The sequence below is a fragment of the Aulonocara stuartgranti genome, assembly GCF_965226115.1.
Source record: "Aulonocara stuartgranti genome assembly, chromosome: 17".
Taxonomy (NCBI): domain Eukaryota; kingdom Metazoa; phylum Chordata; class Actinopteri; order Cichliformes; family Cichlidae; genus Aulonocara; species Aulonocara stuartgranti.
Genome location: NC_138953.1, coordinates 11,529,248 through 11,549,539, shown reverse-complemented (window position 1 = coordinate 11,549,539; position 20,292 = coordinate 11,529,248). Strand labels below are relative to the sequence as shown.

The 20,292-nt window shown below is 39.9% G+C and overlaps 1 long non-coding RNA gene across 2 annotated transcripts; it reads left to right on the top strand.

The window, feature by feature from the left end:
* Nucleotides 1-1,034: 1,034 nt before the first annotated feature.
* On the top strand, nucleotides 1,035-2,580 carry LOC309692763. 2 transcript variants are annotated; one of them, XR_014272437.1, is made up of 3 exons: nucleotides 1,035-1,114; nucleotides 1,313-1,361; nucleotides 1,674-2,580. It is a non-coding gene; the product is annotated as an uncharacterized lncRNA (long non-coding RNA). The 2 variants fall into 2 exon arrangements; XR_014272438.1 differs by having other exon boundaries at nucleotides 1,313-1,397; nucleotides 1,753-2,580.
* The last annotated feature ends 17,712 nt before the right edge of the window (nucleotides 2,581-20,292 follow it).

Below are 20,292 nucleotides of genomic sequence, written 5' to 3'. Positions count from 1 at the left end.
GTAAAAGCATTTTGTATTTATTCTTTTTTGGAAAAGATGAAAAATTTGTCAGACACTGTCAGAAGAGTTTTAACAGGCAAACATGTACAACTGGTAGTGCAGCAAGCGGAGGGAGGGAGGGCATCAACTTAGGTCAAGCATGGGTCAAAATGTAAATGTCAGTTGTAAGTAAGTAAACCTCAATGTGAGCTGTAAATGGAAACTGAAGATAGAGCATATGATGTAAAATAAAACAAATAGGAAATTGCTCCCGATTGTAAACGGACTCTGAGAACCAGCAATTTTTAATCATAGCACGGAACTTAGATGATGTTGTTTCCTTACCACTGGGCGCCGGGAAACCAATGGAAATGATCTATTCATTATTTCCAGCAGGAAGAATATCCTCCCGACTGAGAACAGAATAGGTCAGAGCTCTGAGAGGGAGATTGGATCTAAATTGCTCCAATCTTGGCGTTAGATAACGGCGTAGGCACCTGCTGCTGTTCTGCGCAGCTCCACATCTCCACACAATCACAGTAGGCAGCGATGAGAAGGCCACAGGTTCACTCATCATTATTTAGGCTTTTAAAATGTGGCCCTTTTGGAATGTCTTCCACCACAACAGTCACCCCCCAAAAACGACAGTGGAGCCCTCCAGAGCCTCTTAATCAGCCATGGGTGTAGTTGAGGTTAATCTGCATTGTTCGTGGCGGTGAGAGAGAGGAAGGGTCTCTCTCAGTCCCCCTACTACATGCGCTGATAGCTGTTTCCTAACAGGCAACAAACATCCCACGGCACGTCTTGTTTACGTAGCCTTGCAGTGGGACTCTGTTTGCTGTGCTCATGTCATGGATCTTGAGATAACCTCTCTCCAAAGTGGAGCTTAATTGCTTGCCCCCTGTGTTAGCAGATGACATGAGTGGTGTTACGTTTCGGTGTTGTCGGTGTGTTGTTTTTGGCGTGACTGTTATGTGTTTCCTGTTTTACTTTGAAAGTCTGTGTTATCTTAGTGTTTTCAGTTTACGTTTCCCTGTTCGTCAGTTCTAATTTGCCCCAGCTGTGTTTCCCTCCTGTTGTCCATTTTCTGATTGCTCCCTCTATGTATTTAAACCCTGTGTTTCAGTGTGTCATGGTCGTGATCTCCCCGTGTTGTAAATAGTTTGGTGTTTTGTTGTAAATAAATAGTCTGTTGTAAATAGCTGTGAATGGGTTTGTTAATATTTTCGTTTGAGACACCTTCGTTTTGGGATTTTGGTGGAGAGCTTTAGTTTTTTTCTCGTGTGTCTTTTTCCTTATTTTTATTTTCCTGCGTTGCGCCCCGGTTGCTTAGGCCGGGGTGTAACATATGGGGGCTCGTCCGGGATTGCCTTCGCTGGGGGGTCCGAGGACCGCCCCAGCCTTTGTCGTGCTGGAGGGTCAGTGGGACCGCTCCAGCCTTCATCAGCTTCGTCCGTCTTCGCTGGAGGGTCCGTTGGAGGGACCGCTTCAGCCTTCGTCCGCCTTCGCTGGAGGGTCCGAGGCACCGCTCCAGCCTTCGTCTGCCTTCGCTGGAGGGTCCGTGGGACCGCTCCAGCCTTCGTCGTTTGCTGGGGGTTCATGGGACCGCTCCAGCCTTCGTCGTCTGCTGGAGGCTGGAGGGTCAGTGGACCGCTCCAGCCTTCATCAGCTTCGTCTGCCTTCGCTGAGGGGAGGGTCCGTGGACCGCCCCAGCCTTTGTCGTCGCTGGAGGGTCCGTGGGACCGCTCCAGCCTTCATCCGCCTTCGCTGGAGGGTCCGTGGGACTGCTCCAGCCTTCGTCGTCTGCTGGAGGGTCAGTGGGACCGCTCCAGCCTTCATCAGCTTCGTCTGCCTTCGCTGAGGGGAGGGTCCGTGGGACCACCCCAGCCTTTGTCGTCGCTGGAGGGTCCGTGGGACCGCTCCAGCCTTCATCCGCCTTCGCTGGAGGGTCCGAGGGACCGCTCCAGCCTTCGTCGTCTGCTGGAGGGTCAGTGGGACCGCTCCAGCCTTCATCAGCTTCGTCTGCCTTCGCTGAGGGGAGGGTCCGTGGGACCGCCCCAGCCTTTGTCGTCGCTGGAGGGTCCGTGGGACCGCTCCAGCCTTCATCCGCCTTCGCTGGAGGGTCCGTGGGACCGCTCCAGCCTTCGTCGTCTGCTGGAGGGTCAGTGGGACCGCTCCAGCCTTCATCGGCTTCGTCTGTCTGGATCAAACTTTTCACTTGGTGTTAAATGTTTGATTTTTGGGTGGGGGGAACTGTTACGTTTCGGTGTTGTCGGTGTGTTGTTTTTGGCGTGACTGTTATGTGTTTCCTGTTTTACTTTGAAAGTCTGTGTTATCTTAGTGTTTTCAGTTTACGTTTCCCTGTCTCGTCAGTTCTAATTTGCCCCAGCTGTGTTTCCCTCCTGTTGTCCATTTTCCTGATTGCTCCCTCTATGTATTTAAACCCTGTGTTTCAGTGTGTCATGGTCGTGATCTCCCCCGTGTTGTAAATAGTTTGGTGTTTTGTTGTAAATAAATAGTCTGTTGTAAATAGCTGTGAATGGGTTTGTTAATATTTTCGTTTGAGACACCTTCGTTTTGGGATTTTGGTGGAGAGCTTTAGTTTTTCTCGTGTGTCTTTTTCTATTTTTATTTTCATACGTTGACGCCGGTTGCCTAGGCCGGGGTGTAACAGTGGGGAAGCAGAGGCGGAGCCAGACAATTGAAACACCCGGGGCTTAGCCCTAAAGGGTAGTATGCATGTGGGATTTTTTTTTTCTTGGGGGGGGGGGGGTAGAACGACTGAAAGATTAATAGGCTCTGTTTTGAGTTTTGTTCAAAAAAGAATGACTTCATATAGGGAAAAATATATATCACATATGCAGGACACCTTAAACTAGTTTTTTAATTAAGCAGCAAGGCAGAAACAAAGTCGGGGCTGTATCAAGACACGATGACTAAACCCCAATTCAACGAACCCAGAACTGATCCGGAATTAAAACAGGACTACAAAATCAGGACTACTGAGGACTTAACCAAGACAGAACCAGAATCAGAACTAGATGATAGTAGCACTAAAAATCATCATATACCTGCACTACACTTATTTTTTTTAATTCTACCAAAGTCCACTATTTAGATTGAGAAAAGTTTATATAATTATTTAGCCTTGTTATGCAAACAAGCCTGCATAACTTAATAAATATAGAATTTGAAAAATAGCAAACCTAAAAAGAAACACTAGGTACAAGATACATGAGTACCTATGATACAGTGATACTTTTGGTAAACAACCATTTGACTAACATGTGTGTCTCACCTGCTCTTGTTCCATCTCTGTTCTGTCCTCATTCTCCATCTCCCTCTCTGTTCCTCTCTCTCCCTCTTTGTGCTGACAATCATCAAATATACAGTTGAAACCACATATTTACATACTCTTCAGATCAAAACAGGTACACTTTTTAATTGTAATATCAAATCAGACTAAATGTTTATTTTTTTTAGATTGATAAATATAAAAAACATATTTGTTACCTTTAAGAGTAAAGAGAGAAACTATCTGTATTTCTTAATTGTAAATGGCACCAAATTGTATTCAAATTTTGCCACACTTATGGAGCTCCACAATTCTTTTCCTGGTGTTTTGGTTGACATCTCTTGATTTTCCCATGTCAAAGAAACAGGCTCTGTGTTTTGCCTTATATGCATCCACAGGTGTGCCACCAATTTACTCACATGGACTCTACTAACCTATCAGAAGCTTCTTCAGCTCAGAATGGAATCGTCTGGAGTTTTCTTATTAATTAACAATAAACTTAGTGTATATGTGCTCCTAAATTTGATGAAAGTGATAAAATAGACAGCTCTGTCTCTCTTTATTCTGACTAATTCAAAAGATATTTCAATATTTATTTATCCAAAACAAAACAAGTTTACTCTAAATTGATGTTGTACAGTAAAAAAATGTTCTTGTATTTTCCATAAAGTGTATGTAAATATCTGGTTTAAACTGTGGATATACTGTTGTGTATTGAAATTCCTCTTGTTTTGCATAGAAATATACTGAACAACATACAAAGCATAATATATAAAATACTACCAGAGTTTTTTCCTTGAAAGAAGCCCCTTATGTCCATTCTTGTATATCAGTACATTAGTTTTCATTACATTTCCAGGCAGGCATCTCACTATGAAAAAATGACACTCCAAAAGACCCCCTGCTTAAGCCCAGTAAGCCACCCACCCCCCGCTCCGCCACTGATGGGAAGGAAGAGCTGTAAAATCCTTCATGAGTCTAACTAGCGCTGATTTGACGGTAATGCAACAAATTGTGCTGAAATCATACAAGGAATGTTAACTGATTTTGAATAAGCATGATCATGCTTGTGGATTGTGAAAACGTCTTCCTGTTGACCTTCAGATTTTATGCAAACTTTGGCTTTTGTTGCTATAAAAACTATTCAAGGAGTCACTTTTTCAAGAGGTTATAAATAATGTGGGTGGTGCTGATCCCCAACCACATACCACATAGCTTTAAAGTAAAAGTACCAGACAGCTATTGTTTCTAGTAACATAAAGGGGCCTCAGTAAAGTCAACCCCAGGAAGGTATTAGAGGTGGATTTAATGTTCCCCAATGTACAGCTTGTTTAACTTTTACTGCTGCAGAAAATCCGAACTGGATGCCCAGTCAGATTTAATAAGTTGTGTAAAAATGTGTCTGTTACATTAACTCTAAATTTTCAACAATCTGTAAAAATGTCATTTATGCTCACTGCAGGTATAAAGGAATAAACTCGAATCACACAGCAGACTTAAAGCATTTGGCTGATGCAATCATCCACCCCCCCTACATTTCAGTTCGACTGAACTGTAATTGTCATGGTCCCTGTGCCTCGAGTGCCAACTTGTCCTTTTTTTCTCTGCCTCTCCATTCCAGCTGCTTCAGCATTCACTTCTCGCCACTCTTTCAGTGCAGCATCAACGTCGAGGCAGATTTAGAATGTTTTGCTCTTGTATTCGGTTATTCCTTGTTCTAGCTCCTTCCTGTGTGCCTGCCTTAACTTCCCTACTCATCTCCTTCTCATCTTACTGTGCCAAACACCAGCCTAGGTTTTTGGAATCTGACTACCCATGCGACTATTTGCAAAAAAAAGGGGGGGGGGGGGGGGGGGTCTGCAAGTACTAGGTTTTAAAACCCAACAATAATTTTCATTTATTATTTATCAAGGACTCGGTTCAGTGCCGTTTAGTTCCAGCAACGAAAAGAACTGAAGATTAAACTAAAAAGTGAATAACCAAAAAAGACAGCTATTTTTAAAGAAGCCAGTGCAAAATAATACCTCTGAGGCATGATATCTTTCATAAAAAATACAGATTTAGATTTCAATGTGTCAGTCCCACTTGGAGAGGCAATTATTTATGCAGCAGTATAAGTAAAGTTAAATTGAATCACTTTAATATTAGTCTCTCAAAGCATACTTAAAGTCCACAGCAGGGTTCAGCACATAGTAAAATATCAGCAATGCTGAATTAAGTGATATATGGTATTCTGCTTTGTCTTGAAATCAATATAAGACAAAATCACCAATGATTTTTTTTCCGGTCTTCTTGATGAGCTACATTTGCACAAACTGTGCAGTGAGTAAAGGGAGTTAAAAACTGAAATAACTTATTGATTGTAATAAATAAACTCCCAATTTTATGATACAATTCAAATTGTTTCAAAGATTGCAAACTTGAAACAATTCAATTCAACTACTTCATTGTCCCACAAGAGGAAATTAGTTGTGAACATGTGAACAATTGATGTAAATTAGCAGTTTAACTAAAATCTGGCACATTTTAAGTTATTGTGCTGATGCCACGGGTCTATCCATTCATCAGTATATGAAATGATGGATGGTTTAATGGATGGGTCATACATTTTACAAATCCTTTATTATAAAAGTGGCTAAGAACATGGATGGATGGATATATAGATATCCAGTTACATGCAAAATCACTGGTGAACAAATAGTAATTCTATAAATTGAAGAAGTATGTGGATGAACATCAAGAGTGTCACAGCTGTTATGAGTTTGTTATGGACATGGTTTGATCTGTGTCTTCACATAGAGGCTCCCTTTTATTTATATATCAGTTCAAGAGAATCTCTGTCCAAGTTTTGTCAGTTGAAATCTCAACAGAAAACTTGTACAAGGCTGTTATGAATTAGACATGGCTCGATCTCTCCCCCCCAGGCACTGTCTTCACATAGGGCACCACTTCATCAGGGCATCTGGCTTCTTTCTAGTTTCTTTTACAATCTCACACTGCTCCAAAAATCTCACACCTGCTGAGAGAGAAACCTTCAAAGTCAGTACTTAAAAAAAAAAGAAGTTACGGTAAAGAGACGTTTCATTCTTTAAGAAAACAAAAACAAAACTTGTTTTACATTACATCATCACATGGTTCATGGGCCTATTTTATCAGAAACACATACATTTGACTCTTCTTCTTCTTCTTCTTCTTTCAGCTGCTCCCTTTAGGGGTCACCAGAGCAGATCATATTCTCCATCTTACCCTGTCCCTAGGATTCTCCTCTGTCACACCAACTCTGTGCATCTTTGCCTTTACTACGTAAATCGTTGTCTTTTCCTCATGCTTCATTTTAGTTAATACACCTCTGCACATCACCCTTATTCTGGAAAATCGGTACCAGACGACAGTGGGTCCAACAGTGTGTGCAGCCACCTCCTAATCTGACAAAACATTGACTTGAGCTGAATTTGATTCTTCCAGATTTTTGACTTTTGTTTTTTTAAATACCTACTTCATGGGATCATAGATGTCCCAAAGTAAGAGAGAGAGAAAAGGAGAGAGAAAGAGTGAGAGATAATCATTTACAATTAGACAAAACAGGGATGGCATGAATTATACATAAATATTAGTCACTCCTGTATCTGTGGATCAGACACAATCCTTTAAAACCAAGACAGGTGTGTCATAATACCAATAAATCTTCTTCTTCTTTCAGTCACTGCCTTTAGATCGTCTCTACACTGGATCATCTGCCTCCATCTCACCTTATTTCCAACCCTCTGCATCTCCTCTTACATCCATGACATCTTCTCTGTGGTCTTCCTCCTTTCCTCCTGCCAGACTCCTCCATCTTCAACATCCTTTCTCTGCAAATTACCCCAGCCACTTCTCTCTATCTGCTCCACCTTGCCTGCACTCTGTTCTTCACCTCTCTTGCACACTGTCCATTGATTTGGATTGCTCACCCTAGCTGTTTAATTCTACTACCTCTGCTCCTTGCATGTTCACTTTTCCACCTGTCTCACTCTCTTTCACAAAGTAAATATGAACCCAGAGACCGGAAAGACTTTAACAGCTTATTTACAGGAAACCTGAAAATCCCAGAATCAGGATCTCTGAACAGGTGAGGGAACAGGTAAGCTTTCTCCTTACTGGAGCTTTGCAGGGATTTCTGCCGAAGTGGAAAGGACAAATTAGAGCCAGCTGATTTATAGTTTCAAGTCATTTTGAATCTTGGTTCGCTTGCGTGTTTGTCTGTCTTTACCAGGCTGGAGGCCAAAGAAATCCAGAGAGAGCTTAAAGGTGAGTGGGGAGAGTGGGCAGGCGGGTTAGAAACTGGTGGGTATTTTTTTCCTTGGCAGGTGGCGACTGGCTCGAGTGCAGGTGAGTTGAGTTTGCAGGACGCAACGAGATTCAGGGGTTTCCATTTGTCTTCACACCTGCTTATTCACTAGCAGAGAAACAAGAGAGCAAGGTAAGGCATTTCATGGAGCTAGGAGCTGAGAGAAAACACTAAAGAGCCTCATTACCACCACTGAGGAGGCAACAATCTGGCGGTGTGGAGGCTTGTGCCGGTCTTTAAATATTGCATGTGTGATGAGTTGATGAGAAACAGGTGCAACGGTCAGCACGCCAGGAAACTGGAAAGCCCACTGGTCTACCTGAGAGGTGACGGAGAGAGAAGAATGAAAATAAAATAAACCCAGGCCTGCCAAAGACATAACAGACTCACACGATTGTGTTTTTTACTCTTAAATCATTAAACAACAGTCATCCTCAGTGTAGGAGTCCATCCCAACAGGTCAGCTTGAATGGTTGTCTGTTGCTCTGACTTAGTTCTGCTATCGACTGGTGACCTGTGCATGCTGCCTGTTGCTCTATGACAGCTGACATAGGTTCCTGCCCAACCGCTTCCCTGAATTGGAAAAATGGATGGATGGATGGGTTTGAGGTGGTGGCTACTGGATAATAATTGTGGAACATAATTTTCCTGAGCTTAGTAATCATTAGCATTTAAATCCACTGCTATTTATTGGCATTAAAGTTTACATGGGGAATTAATTTTAAATTACAATGCCCAATTCAAAAAAATTTGATAGTTTTGTGAAATGCAAAGCGGATAAGAAAGCAAAATCTAAATACTGTGGGTCACTGTAGCTCAGGTGGCAGAGCAGGTCAGACACTAATCAGAAGGTTGGTGGTTCGATCCCAGGCTGCCTCCTGGCTGCATACCAAACATCCTTGGGCAAGATACTAACCCCATGTTTGCCTACTGGTGGTGGTCAGAGGGCCCGGTGGCGCCAGTGCTAACACAGTGGCCTCGCCTCTGTCAGTGCGCCCCAGGGCAGCTATGGCTACAATGTAGCTTGCCATCGCCAGTGTGTGAATGGCTGAATGACTGAATGTAGTGTGAAGCGCTTTGGGGTCCTTAGGGACTAGAAAAGCGCTATACAAATGCAGGCCATTTACCATTTACTGTATTCATTGATTTGAAATCATATATGTTTAATCAACATGTCGCAAAAACCTTTGGACAGGACCATATGCAGTGTCCCCTGTAGTGTCTGATCACAAATCAAAGATGACAGGTATTCAGTATTGATTTTTTTGGCCTTACCTCTTGTGCACAGAGATTTCTCCAGATTCTCAGAATTGTTTGCTAATATTAAATAATATAGATGATAAGATAGTCTTTGCAGTCTTTGCAGTTTTACCTGGAAGAGCATTACTCTGAAAATTTGCCATGAATTGTTCCGTTTATCTGTTTATAGTAAAAATGTAAGTTTTTGTTTGTTTGTTTGTTTTTTCAGAGTTCAGTTTTGCCCATCTTTATTGTACAGTCCAGATTATTGTAGGTTGGATGATTCAGAACCTACACTGGTATTATTGTAGGGTCTTTACTTTACAATATAAAAAGCCCAGAGGCAAGTGTTGTTGTGATTTGGCGCTATATAATCAAACTTCGCTAAGATGCTCTTTTTAATATTCAGTTGTGTGCAGATCTGTTGCTAATTAACCTAATTAGTTGCTAAATGTTCTTCCAGCTGTTTCTTTTTATTGTCACTTGTTTTTCCAGCCATTTGTTGCCCACATCCCAACTTTTTTGAAATGTGTTGCTGCCATCAAATTTAAAATAAGCTAATATTTTTCATGAAGTAGTTAAATGTCTCAGTTTAAACATTTCATATATTTTCGACTGTGTATAAAATGTGGACCTATAAGAGTTGGAAATTACTGCATTCCAGTTTCTGGAATTGAGGCTATATTAATATTGCCGCAGTCATTAAGAAGAACAATGTATGTATATTAATTTTACATAGTAAATACGGTATATTAGCATATAGTAAAATAATATTCTGAGCGCAACACAGGCACCAACTTAAGCTGACAGCTGCTTTTTGATGCAGTAATAGCCCATGACCATGCACACATACACACAGTTTTTCTTCAACGGATGGACGAATGTTGAAACAGTGTCGCATTTATAAATTAAATCTCAGCACAAAAGTTGCACAACAGTTCCTACAGCTCTAAAGTTTGAAAAGTTCCTAGCAATCTTTAAAAGGCAAAACATAATAACAGCATAATGGGGAAATGTATGGGAGCGATACCATATGCTCAGTTTCTGACACACCTTCAAAGTGTTTTTCCAGGGTAAAACTTGCTTAAGCACTGAGCCTATTTCTTTTAGTTTATGTGAAAGGCTAGGAAATACATTATGTAGATTATTGTCCTCACAGAGGTAGAAGTCCAAAAGACTTTGTGTGTTTTCAATTAATGAAGCAAATGTGGCGTTATTTATGTCTTTGGACCCACAGTAGCTATCAGTACTCAGATTTTCTTCTTATTATGCTCTTGTTGCTGCCAGAGAAGTAAGCTGCCTCATTTATTGTGAGGCACATGATTTGGGGCTTTAGAGCAAAAACATTAATGAAAGCAATACTGCATGAGTCACTATTCTGCTTTTTTGCACAACAGCTGGATGCAGAAAAGTTTTGAAAAGTTTTGTTTTGGAGCAGAAAAAAAAGAGACAAGAATGCAGATTATTGTCCAGAAATGCAAATGTAAATATTCCTGTCTCTGTGAATCGAATGAAACCAGTGCATACACACAGCATTCACAATTAATCAAACATAATGATGTTTTTTTAAAGAATCATCAAAACCAAAATTAACTTGTGTGTATTGCTAATGCAGGTACTATGGTGTAAGTTCACTATGAGCTCATTTATTGAATGTCATTAGCTTACTATGTTCACTTCCCCATGCAAATAGAGCGCATTAATCACTGGCTGTATTTTGCATAAAGGAACAACCCAGTGCACACTGTTGCCTGTTATAGGTAACATGGAAAATAAGGTGTTGGAAGATCTCACTGGAACTCTGTAAGCCTCTTTTAATCTCTGTTTAAATTGATCAAGTGTCAGACATTTACGGAGGGCCTCGAGGTTTCCCACAGGAAGTGGTTCCTGGAGATCAATGGAACAAAGGTGCCATATTTTGACAAATGTGCTCAGCAGTCTTCTAGAACTTTCTATACACCCATTAAAATAAAGCTCAGTGAACCTCCATATATGCAATTATTAGCATAATCAACTCACTGAAGATGGTAATTATATCCGTTTTAACACAGTTGTTCACACTATGATATAATGACTAATTAAAACTATTACTTTTAAAGTGAGCAGCAGGCCTCCTACGGGACTCCTCAAGTCGACAGGAATAGAGTTCATTTCTCTTTAAGACTATTTAGTTGTAATTAAAATATTGCCTTTGATTACATCAACAAATTCAGTCATGCTCCCTTGGTGTGCAGTGTCATATGCTTACTATGTCCGAGCATATACAGTGTTTATTTGATATTCAATAACTGACAAAGTTAATTAATCTGCAGCCGAGGTGTTAAATTACAAAAACTGAAATGTGAAAATGTTTTGTGGAGATTAAACCGCTCAGGCATTCATTGTGACACGGGTTTAAAGCAGCACTGCACAGCTGGGTTCACTTTTTCTTTAGCCGTGACACAATGACTGGCTGAAGCAACGCTGCAGTTGTCAAGTAATCTTCCAAAAAAATTTGCTTTGCCAAGTTGTGTTAGGTGCAGGTGCCAGAGAGTAAACAGGTGGGGATTTAATCAGATGGAACAATGAAAAGCAATTTGTTTGTATTTGGGCCGAGAGTGTGGTTTAGGCACCCATCGTTCTGCTTGTTCAGTCAATAAATAAATAAATGTTCTTCTTGGACCTTTCTCTTCAGACTCACTTTTTATTGTTTAGATTATCATAAACTTAACAGGTACTGCAGCCTGTTCTCCTTCTTAGTGTATCAGCATCTCATAGATATGTACAAGGTAACTGTCGATGTCTCTGGTGTGCCATGGCAATAGTAAGATGGCTCTTTCCATCTCCCTATTCATCGCATAGAGGCACTTGTAAAAGATCCCGTAGCATCACATTTAAATGCATTTTAAAAGATGTATTTTTAACATGCAGGGTTATTATTAAATTATTATTTTTTATTTTTTTTTGGTGGCTTGGGGGTGCAAAAATACATAGCTCACAGACAGGCCATGAGTCTGTCTTACAACCTTCTGAGTTAAAACCTTCCGTCTTACTCCACAACCACTCCAACCTTACAAAGATGCTCTAAGCACCTCTTAAAAGGAGACAGATTGTTCTCATTCCCAGTTCGAGATTTTTATTTTTGGAGTCTAGTAGAGAAGCTTTATGTGGTTCACAGTTTTTAAAAATACAGTGCTTAGTTTAGATATTCTGGGCCTTGGGCAGCAACTCAATTCATCCACTGTATGAAACAAGAGATTTCAGCTCCTTTTGCCATGCTTTGTTCAAACCAACTTTATGGTTAACAAGATGTTTGGACTGAAGGCTCTGAGTCAAGTTTAGTAGCTTTATTAACACAGAAGGGAGAGTGAAATAAGGTGTTGGGCCAGGGTAGGCTCCTTATCTCTTAAGCTGTGAAAATTGAATTCAACAAATGGTTTCCAGACAGGGAGATACTCTGAAGACAAGAAGCTTAGAAAAACTTAACAGAAACACAACTAAACCTGAATTAGTTAGCACTTTGGTAAATATAACAATTTGACAAGGAGTAGGTGCAAAAGCTGGACCTTTTATGTGCAGGAGCATGATTCCTGCCTGATGTACCTTTAGTTGTACCTCACAAGGTTGGTAGGTCTTGCTCAAATGCACACATTTATATTTTTTACATCATGCAGATCCAGAAGCTGAAAAAATAAACCAAAGTGAGCATTCAGAGCAGTCTGAAGCTCAAGGTCTTGTCTCAGAGAAATAACTAACACATACAGCTAACCACAGATAATAGGTGCATAAACCATTGTAAAAGTATATATGTATATATTTATACTGGCTAACACAGGATAGAAGGATCCCCACAAGCGTATAACACCATTAAACTACCCACCATTAACCTGCCTCTGCACAACATGGAAGCAACCCAGCTGAATACATGAGTCAATACATGAGTGCAGCTCAGAAAGTCATTAGAAAATAACATCAGCGGAACAAAGCACCAACTCCAGGTTCATAAAGCAGAATATCAGGACTAGATCAGACAGATAAATCTGAGCACTGCCTGGAATAACTACGTCTCAATGCCCCACACATGGATACCGCAGTGCTAATTACCATCATCAGGAACTCACTGGGACTGTGGAAGTCAACACTGGAGGCCAAATCAAAGGCAATCCCACAATTCATCATCAAGTGTGGACTATACCAAGGCGATGCATGGGTCCTGCTGCTGTTCTGCAAAACAGATATAGAAGCTGATGAGGACCAGAAGACCTCAGTTGTGATAGATGTGGATGAGATAAGACTACTGTTCTGGCTTGCCACACTTTAGAGGAAGAAACACTTCACATATCACATTGTTCATCTATTTTATTTTATTTATATTAGGAACAATAAGTAACATGGACCACATTAGAGTTTAGTTAAATAAAGGCCACTGCAACTGCAACAGAAACCCTTGTTTCATTCCATAGTTTTTTCCCTGGTTGGTCATCCATGATATGCGGGGGCTTCTACACACGCAACATTTTCTGCTGTTGTTGATGCATTTTCAAAGTGTTTAGAAGGCAAAGGAGGGGAATCTGCTGACTTTGACCGTGAAACAGTCATAGCAGTTCATGTAAAAACAAGAAAATGGCCATTTTTCACATTTGACAGCTGACTAGTTTTAAATATTGCAGATAGAAATGGAATAAGAAGGAGCAGTCGCAGTAAACAAAGATTTGCCTAAGGAACAATAAACAGCGTATCTCGGCATGGTAACTGCTTGTTTAATTGCTCACTCAGTGGGCATGGAATCATATTATATTTGCACATAGTATGAGAAAACAATGCTGCCTGGCTTTTGTTATTTGACTGTCATAAACAGACGCTCAGTCAAAGCAGCTGCTCAACAACTGTTTGGTGACCCCCAAATTCTCAATTAAATAAACACTTACTGCTGCCACCAGCTGCCACCAAGTCAACCACAACCAAAATATTACAGATTAAACTCAAAATTATGTACCCATTGGCACAAATATCTACAGAAATTGTAGTTGATTTAAAGCCTTGGATTACTAAACTTGAGAGAACAAGCGTATAGATTTCTTTGGTGTTCATTGACGCACTGCCATCAGTTTTGTTTTTGGTGTCTACGTATCAAAAAGGTTGCCTAAATCATACAGAATGCCATGCAATGACTAATTCACTAATACAATTGCTTCCAGTAATGCCAGAATAACTTGAAAATCAATGCCTAATGCATAGTCTGGCCGGTGAGCATTGCTCATGAATTTAAGTTTTGGAGATTGTTTGATCCAATTCACTGCAGGTTGTTTGATGTAAATACACTCTTCTGAAATGGCAAGGTAAACACACTCTTTCCCCAAGGTTGTGGGGAAGCAAACCAGAACTCAATGATGCCTGAAAGCATTTGCCCATTAAAACCCGCCTTTTTCCTACTTAGTCCATTGCCACCTTGGAAAATTACATGCTTGTTCAGAAGTGATTTAAGCACCAGTGAGTGGAAATAGTGGCTTTTTACTGAGTTACCTCTCACTGCCCGAGTGGGTCAAAAGAGTTCTAGCAAATGGGGGGAAAAACAGAAAAGAAAAATCTCCAACAGACTACAGAAACTCACAAATCTGATCTGATCTTCCATCTTGTGCTCTAGTGTGCAGTGTGGGGCTGTCCAATTGAAACTGCCATCATGAGAGACTCAGAAATAGACAGGATTTGTTAATAACCATGCACAGACAATTTTGGTTGAATGGCTCACTCCCTCCAGACTCAATTGAAAAGAAAAAAAAAAGAGCTCTATTAACAGTCAATGTGATGTACAAAATAGTCATACCAATCTTTAACTTATTTTCTGCCCTGACTGGCGTAAGTCATATCTAAACAGCATCGCTGTTTCCTGGAACTGTGTTTTGCAGATAATCAAAAGCCCCACAGTGCAGCACCTGCATCACTGCAGTTGTAATTTCGTAATCTGTGATTTAGTTGTTTTGAACCCCGGTGTGTATTTAATCATGGTCTGTTATGTGAACTTTATAATGAGGTTCCATACATGTGCGCACATACAATTTCATGTTATCATTTGTTATCCTTTGTCTTTGCATTCAATGCATTTTTTCTTCTTTTTTCCCCTGAAATGTGTTTCAAAATAAATTCTAGCTTGTACCTTATCCCCATTGATCTTCGTTTCAGCACTGGTGGGTAGACTTGTTAGCCTTGTTGTCAGAGATGATTTGCTATTCCTACCTTCCCTGTATATCAAAGCACTTCTTTGCTTTCTGTTTGTCTTAGCAGGCTCATCCTTAAGGATGTTGAGTATTGATCTGTTGTCTGATCTTTCATGGAGCGTGCTCAATTCCAGACTGATAGACTCCTGTTGTATTCCCTGGGACCAAGCTGAAAGGAAACAGGCGCTGTTTTAGAAAATACTTTGAAATGCAAGAGTTAGTAAAAGCTTAATGTTTTGTGTTAGAGATTTTCTTCATTATACATTATAACCAAATCTCTATAATACAATATAATCAAGTAAGCCTTATATTTTAACCAAGTATGCCTTATATTTTGTGTGTTCATATATTTTCACATAAACAAGCCTATTGTTGAAGAATCACCTAACCAAGTCTATTGTTAAAGGAAAACTGATGCATTCTTTTCCTTCAGTGTCTGTGATGTCAGATAAAGCATGATATACTTCTGTATTCTTATCCCAGTGTGTGAAAGATCAGATAAGTTGATTTAATGTTTAACCTCTTCCCTGACAGTTAAAAGAGGAAGTACTATGTAACCCATTTTTGCCTTATAAATAAAGCAAGCAAGCCTGTGCTCGGTGTGTTTTGTCTTCTCAGAGACATTCACCCGTGTGGGTGTCTTCTCAGAGACATTCACCCGTGCGCACATTTTCTAATTACACTCTGAGTCGGTCTGCAGTTGTCTCATTTCTCTTACTTGTGTTTGAACAAATGTCTACCCCTGACATTTTGCATACTGCATTAATTACTCAGCATGGGACCAGATTGTTCTCAGACCAGTCCAACGGATTTTTTTTTTTAAATGTTATTTTTGCACTGTAGTGAGCGGGGAGATCAAACAAATTGTTCAAGACAGATGACATGTAAAGGTTACCACAACTGTCATTACATAGAGCCCACACAGTTGCAGTCAAAGAGAGTGTGGGCTTCTGAATTGTCTAAATGGGGGTTGTGAAGAGCACTTGGCTGCTTTGACATTCTGATGTAATAAAGGATCTGGTGTGATTATAACCCCGTCCTGAAAAGCTTTGCATGGATTTCTGAGGGGAGAAGTGTACATTTTCAGTGTTTGATGATTCATGTAATTTCCGTTAACTGCTGTTCTGTCACTTGCTCTTTGCTCATCCAGTTCTCAATACGTTGCGAGGGCGCAACCCTGTTGAGGTGATAAGCACCCATCATTTTAGCACCAACAGCTTTTTAACGTCTTTTATCATTCATAGTTCAGTCTATACTAAATTCAGTACATTTAATTAAATATGTATGCAGATAGTGTCCAATTCTTATCTATTTTAAGTATAAATAATTTGATCTTGCTCTGCATTTTAGCCAAAGCCTTAATATAATTTAAAGCCTTTTACAATCCTGCTAAGCCTTCTGGAAGATTCAGAATATAATCTTGTTATGAAAACAACAGATCATACAGTGAGATCATGCCAACTCCAAAGAGGTAAAGGGTGAGTCCTTATGACACCTCAGCCATCCCAACAACAGACTGTTCTCTCTGTTGAGGTCAGGAAAGCGATTCCGCTCCCTGAAGACCAACACAGAGAGACTGAGGAGGAGCTTCTTCCCGCAGGCGATACGGTCTCTCAATCACACCACCACACAGTACTGACCCACACATACAGTTCTTACACACACACTGGACTTTCTGGACTTTGGTTTTGCACAACACTGGTCACTATATTCTTCATTTCCGGTTAATACTTGTACAGCTGCTGTTATTGTGTATATATTTATTTATATTTAGATTTCTTCATACATTCTTATATAGTTCTATATTGTGTATTGTGTATTTTGTTGTATAGTTATTTTATTTTCAACTTTAATTTATATATTTATCTTTATCTTATTCTTCCCAGTTAAATTTACCCTTCATTCTAATTTGTGTTGTACAGTTATTTCATTTTTAACCTTAATTTATATTTTATTCCTTCCTAGTTAAATTTACCCTTTTTAATTTTTCATATTTATTTCCTATCTTATTCATAGCCTTTTCCTTTTTTGTTTTCTTTAGGTCACGAGCAGTTGTCCAAGCATTTCACTACATATCGTACTGTGTATGACTGTGTACGTGACAAATAAAATTTGAATTTGAATTTGAATTTGATTTGACAGTGAAGGATAAATAAGAGGCCAGAGTATTTTTTTCAGTGAAGCCCTACTTTGAGCTTGCACAGCATGCCATCATGCCTGCAGTGACAATGTAAATATGTTGTTAGGTAGATGTAATGTTTATTATGTTCCCCAATTTTAATTTAGCATCTGATCACAGTTACATTGAGCAAACAACAAACGAAAATGATAAATGGCTCGCACGCTGTGGTGCCACTGGTGCAATGCACAACAGGAGGCCTGCAGAGTGAAAGCCATTGATCCTTTTCTTTTGCTGTCTGCCTTCCCCCCCAGCACCTGTCCCTTCTTGGCATGGTTGCACAGCATTTTTCTAGTTTATATTTGCTAAATAGCATTAAACACAAAGAAAAGCTGAGGCATATCAGCATGTCAGCAGTTTGGGCATTTCCTCAGCTAAAAAATGTCCCTATGGTGCTTGAAGAGTTAATTGATTAACAAAGTTATTAACAGTTATCCTGGGGCAGTGATGAATGTGAAACAGATTTCAGGGTGATGAATAAAAAAGTCATTTAGAAGTCTTTAGCCAACCCTTTCTGAACTCCTCATTTTCAGTCCAGCCCTTGTACCTTTTCAAAGGTTTTTTCTTTGTTTCTTAAGTCCCCTAAGAAAGCAGGTCCAAAGCACGCCTCCGGGTTATAGGTCCATCTGTGTTAGAGATATCTGATGAAGAAGTAGAGTCATAGAGGGCTGTATCACATGAGCTAAAAGCCACATCATCTGAATTAAACAAAAACTAGGTGAGAGGGTGTGAGATTAATTCAAGTGCACACTGAAAGAAGATCACTTTGTGAGCACAGAAGGTTGGTGGTTTGATCCCTGGCTGTTCCAGTCTACTCTTGATCTGAAGATAGAAAACATATGTAAATTAAAGCAGTGATATAAGTAATGTTTAAAATGCCACTGGACATATCTGCACATTCACTTGCACATGCTATTATGTTTGTGTACAGCCACGTTTTTCCACTGAACACAAAGGCCTTCCTCTGTGCAGTGCTATTCTTGCACATTAAATGTGAAACCCATTTTACAAAGAAGTCACAATGGAATATTCGGGTTCTTTGGTAGAGGAAAGTCTCAGTACTAAGTGAGGCAGAATGCATGGTTTGGCTGATAGCTTTATAACCCTCCTTAAAATTCTTTGCTTGTCCCTCTCAACTGGCTCTGCAATTTTAAATGTTTAATGGCTCAGTGCTATTCTTATTAATGTTGGCTATTTTCCCATCTGAGTGCACTGATCCATTGATGTTCCATGGTTCATATTCTCATCTGCGCCTGCCGTTTTTTTCTCCCCCTTATAATTGGTGCCACAGCATTGACCACGCTCATCATATCCAGGAATTCAAAGCTGACGTTGTAGAACAATACACCTTTTCACCATGTTTGCTTTCTGCTGTATTACAATTTGCCTGTTGAAGGAACATAATGTTTTGTGTATTGCTCATTATATTACAATTGTCCATGCAAAGAAAGTGGAATGTTTCCAGGTGATTTGATGAGCATAAAACTTCCTTAAATAGGCCCATTTAGAACATCATAAGGAAGAAAACTGCAAGCAGTGTGTGGATGAGTCTCCCACTATGACACCTGTTTTGCATAATTAGCTGTTGGTACCTCATTAATGGATACGTGGAGAAGCTACTCACTTAGCACCTAAATGCATGAGGCTTCCACAATCAAGGTCAGTTCTGAAATTAGTTTAATCTGTTACTGCCCCAGACGTGACAGATACTACGACATCAGGTAATTGCTTCTTTGGAAAAATGGAAGAGTTCTGTGAAGTTAGTCACCCGCAAGGATGAATATTATAAATTGCACAGAGGAAAAAATTAACTGGGTTGATATATTATAGCTGAGAAAGTCTGGGCTTTTTGTCAGAGCACCGCGCAGTGTTTTGGGTCGTGTTTAGTCTATCTGATACGAGTCCATTACAGCTTTGATGATCAGTCAGGTTGATGGCTCAGAACAAACAGTGAGGACGCAGCGGTGTCGTTCTTATGTGACAGCTGTTGGTAACGATGTCAAATGTGTAAACAAAACACTTGTCTGTGCCATAAACGGCTGCTGCATTTATATGTCCAGCCGCTATAAAAGAAATTTGGCTTCGTTGAAGGGATTAAAAAACACACATGCAAAAAACAAACCTAAGCAACAACCACTATTTAACATCAGCAGCCTCCTGTGTATGTCAAATTGTTTGTTTTTCTAATTTTGACTTTTTGCTAGAACCGTCAACAAATTATCCAAACCCAATTATGTATTTAAAAATTTTGTACAGTAGTGGCTGGCTTCAGATACACTGCAACTAGTCTGAGAGATTGCAGTGTCAATGAGCGTGTGATTTAGGAAAGCATAAATGGGGAAAATAAGAGCATGGATATTTGCTTTTTTCTGTTTTACTTAAAGAAAACTTGTACTAACTCTTTGAGCCTCTTTCATAGGTCAGACATATTCCATGGTAACAGCAGGCTAGTAGCTTGTCTCTAACACACACCTTAAAAATACAAAACTCCCCTGTGCCTCGGCTCAGTTGAAAGCTTGGAATAAGTCAACAGCAAAATGTAGCAATGATGGCAGGAAGTTCACAACCCAACCCAACCCAACAATTTTATTTATATTTGTCTCTGTATTTATATATGTGTGTGTGTGTGTGTGTGTGTGTGTGTGTATATATATATATATATATATATATATATATAACAATTCTGTAACTGTAACTTCGGTCGTTGCTGTGCTTTTTGGAAGTCGAATTTCCCAGAGGAACCCACCCGAGGGATTAATAAAGTTCTATCTTATCTTATCTTATCTTATCTTATCAACTCAGCTTAAGAGAGAGAGAGAGAGCAATTTATACTCTGGCCTCCATTTGCTAACACTTTTGGACAGTGGAAGGCAAACTGGAATCTTTACTGTACAAACTGAATAAATTGCCTGGTGAAGTAGCTAATGGGAAAAGCTTCATGTTGCACAGGTCCCTCCATGGTTTGATTAGTTTCATGTTCAAAACAAGGTATTTGCAAAGGCTTTCAGAGCTTTTGGGACATTGAACCTCCATTCCTGAGTAGCTCCACCTAATTATTTTTCTTACTTTTGTAATGCGT